General features: G+C 38.3%; 1 non-coding gene across 1 annotated transcript; it reads right to left on the reverse strand.

Annotated features, from left to right (window-relative positions):
- Positions 1–1,574: 1,574 nt before the first annotated feature.
- On the reverse strand, positions 1,575–1,681 carry LOC127077725 (small nucleolar RNA R71). Its single transcript, XR_007787504.1, has one exon. It is a non-coding gene; the product is annotated as a small nucleolar RNA R71 (small nucleolar RNA).
- Between the last annotated feature and the right edge of the window lie 2,295 nt (positions 1,682–3,976).

A 3,976-nucleotide genomic window follows, 5' to 3' on the forward strand; every position in this document is an offset into this window, starting at 1 on the left:
CGCTTTACTTTATTTATTTCTCGCACTCGCTTTAACTTATTTATTTTCTCGCACTCGCTTTACTTTATTTATTTTCTCTCACTCGCTTTACTTTATTTATTTCTCGCACTCGCTTTACTTTATTTATTTCTCGCACTCGCTTTAAATTATTTACTTTCCGCACTCGCACTACTTTTATTTACTTTCCGCACTCCCACTACTTTTATTTACTTTAATGCACTTTTACTTTACCATGTCTAACTAAATCTATAAGGTTAGAATGTAAGGATCGTAATTGAACCGATAATCCGTAAAATTCTTCGTAGAAACACTTAAGGGCTATTTTAACTTTCAAATTAAGTTTTCCCGCACTTCAATTCCGTTGGGTAAGTTCGAAAGCCGTCCAACGTCTTTTTAAACTTAATTGTTTTTAACTATTTCAAAAACAGCGAAAGCGCTTTGTTTAGTTCATTAGGAGATTTTAACATTAAGAAGAAAAGAGATTTTAAAACTATTTTTGGACGCGTTCATAAGTTTAGAGTCTGGTTCGTAAGAACCTCTTTTGGTTAAGAAATCCAGGTTATAATACTTTTCAACTTAGTCAAGATACTATATTTCTTAAAAATAGGTTTACTACTGTAACGCAATGCGCGCCTTTTTATAAGTGACAATAAGAGGGTTTGATTAGGGAGTACAACTCGGTTCTAAATACGCGAAAGCGACAGTTCCTATTACATTAGTTCTTTTCAAAGTAGGAAACACTGCCCATAAGTAGCTCTACTAGAAAGTACTTGGATTATCAATTGATTATGTGAATTACATTCGACCCTGTCTTTGTTAATTGAACTTTATTCAATACTTTACTTTTCATTGCACACTCCAAAAACACTTATTTTGATTGCCTTTGATAAACATCATAACGACAGATAACGATAGATTGACACTTGGTCTTTGTGGATTCGATAATCTTTTATATTACTCTGACGCGTTCGTATACTTGCGAAACACTGCATCAAGTTTTTGGCGCCATTGTCGGGGACCAATTTCGTCAAATTTCATTTCCCTGTTGTTATATCGTTTAGACTTAGGCTATTTCCCGCCGGTCAATGCGAAGAACTCGCAGCACCGGAAGTTTAAGCTTAGTATACCCTCTGGCGGAACCTGAACGTTACGCTCGCGCACGTTTCTTCTTTCATAAAATTAAGAGAGCTTTGGCCGAAGATCAAAACCAAAGACCTCTTAAGGATTTCGCTCAACCATCTAATGAAGAACCTAGTTCTAGTATAGTAAACCCAACAATCCCAGCTAATAATTTTGAACTTAAACCATCCCTGTTGCAAATAGTGCCACAGAGACAATTCGCAAGTCTCGCTACTGAGAACCCAAATCAACATTTAAAAATATTTCTTCAATTAGCAGACACTTTTAAAACCAATGGAGCTTCTCCTGAGGCAATACGTTTAAGATTATTTCCTTTTTCCCTCAAAGATAAAGCCCTATCATGGTTAGATTCCCTTCTACCCAATTCCATTACAACTTGGGATAACCTTAGAAGAGTATTCCTTGCTAGATATTTTCCCCCGAGTAAAACCGCCGTTCTTCGAAACGATATAACTAGATTTACCCAAAACCAAGGAGAATCGTTGTTCGAAGCTTGGGAGAGATATAAAGAGTTATTACGAGCATGCCCACATCATGGCTTAGAAAATTGGTTAATCATTCAAACCTTCTATAATGGACTTCATTACAACACAAAGATGACCATTGACGCTGCCGCAGGCGGTGCTCTGATGAACAAAATCCTGAAGCTAGTGCCCTCATCGAAGATATGGCTCAAAACCATCAATCATGGGGAGTCGAACGAGCGACAATTGAGAAGAAGGAAGCCCAAGGAGGAGTGCATGAACTAAGCTCTATAGACATGATGCAAGCTAAAATGGACGCATTAGCCCTCAAAGTCGAGCATATGTGCATAAACCCGAATACTGTAGCCGCAGTTTCGTCGGATTGTGAGATATGTGGAACCAAAGGACACCAATCCACAGAATGTAGTCTATTAAATGAAACCCACTCTGAGCAAGTGAACTACACCCAAGGGAACCCATACTCGAATACCTATAACCCTGTATGGAGGAATCATCCGAACTTCTCCTATAAAAACAATAACCCAATCCAAAATAATGCACCTCCGAGACCTAGTTATCAAGCCCCTAGATCAAAACAACCTATGCAACCTGTACCACCAAAGTCGAGCCTTGAGAAAATTATGGAAAATTTTATCACCGCTCAAACCCAACAAAACAAGGAGTTCATGAACCAAAACATTCATGTTAACGAATTGATTACCCAGTTAGGAACCAAGGTTGACCAAATAGTTACTCATACTAAGATTCTTGAAACCCAGATCTCTCACGTAGCTTTATACCAAGCCCCTCAGACTACACCTGGAGGACAATTCCCTGGACAACCTCAACAAAATCCGAGAGGACAAGCCAATGCCATTACCCTACGAAGTGGGAACACTTATGATGAGCCACCAAACCCTAGATTGAGTGAACCCGAAACTTCTAAGGATGTACCAAACCCACATATGAAGTAAAGGAACCAGAGGAATTTGAAAACCAGGAAGGTCGAGAAAAAGGAGAGGAACCTAAAGATAAAACTTATGTACCACCCCCTCCATATAAACCACCTATACCATATCCCCAAAGACTCAAACAAACCCAGATCAATAAAAAGTATCAAAATTTTATTAAAGTTATAGAAAAACTTCATGTAGAAATCCCTTTCACAGAAGCCATCACCCAGATACCTTCTTATGCAAAGTTTCTCAAAGACATCCTTACCAACAAACGTAGACTTGACGATCCGAAGCCTTTGGAATGTAATGCTATTTTCGAGGACAAATTAGCAAAGAAAGATAAAGATCCTGGAAATCTCTCCATTCATTGCCTTTTGGGTAATCATGTCATCGAAAAAGCTTTTCTAGACTTAGGAGCTAGTGTGAGCTTAATGCCTTTAGTAGTTTGTGAGAGGTTAAACTTAGGAGAATTACAGCCAACTAAGATGTCACTTCAGTTAGCCGATAGATCTGTTAAATATCCGATAGGCATTTTAGAAGATGTTCCTGTTAGGATAGGTCAGTTATTTATCCCTACTGATTTTGTTGTCATGGACATCAAAGAGGACAATGATATACCAATCCTTCTAGGTAGACCATTCTTATCGACTGCAGGAGCCATAATAGATGTTAAGAAAGGAAAGTTGACATTTGAAGTAGGTGACGAGAAAATAGAATTTATACTTTCGAAATTTCTTATGGCACCTGTGATGGGAGACTCGTGTTATGCCTTAGATATCATTGATGAATGTGTTAGAGAATTAGAACAAAAAGAAATTATAAAAACAATCAAGTTACCATCAACTCTCATAAGGGAAGATGATGACTTTAAGAAACCCTACATCGATGATAACCTTTACGAATGTTTATCCCTTACCCCAGATCATATGCCATGCCCTAGGAAACCAACCTTAGAACTTAAGGAACTGCCTAAGAACCTGAGATATGAGTTCCTCGATGAAAAGATGAATCGTCCAGTTATAGTCAGTGCTACCTTGAGCCAAGAGGAAACGAACCAACTTTTTTAGACGTTTTACGAAGATATCCCTCAGCCTTAGGATATAATATCTCTGACCTGAAAGGTATAAGTCCATCCGTATGCATGCATCGGATTTCGCTCGAAGAAGATTCAAAACCCTCTAGGGAACATCAAAGAAGAATAAATCCTATAATGAGTGATGTTGTTAAAAAGGAAGTTCTTAAGTTACTTGAGGCAGGTATCATCTACCAGATCTCGGATAGTAAGTGGGTGAGCCCTGTGCATGTAGTACCTAAAAAGGGAGGCATCACAGTCGTGCAAAACGATAAAGGCGAACATGTAGCAAAACGTTTAGAAGGAGGATGGCGGATGTGCATAGATTATAGAAAATTAAATAA

This window comes from Lathyrus oleraceus, chromosome 4, assembly GCF_024323335.1.
Source record: "Lathyrus oleraceus cultivar Zhongwan6 chromosome 4, CAAS_Psat_ZW6_1.0, whole genome shotgun sequence".
Taxonomy (NCBI): domain Eukaryota; kingdom Viridiplantae; phylum Streptophyta; class Magnoliopsida; order Fabales; family Fabaceae; genus Lathyrus; species Lathyrus oleraceus.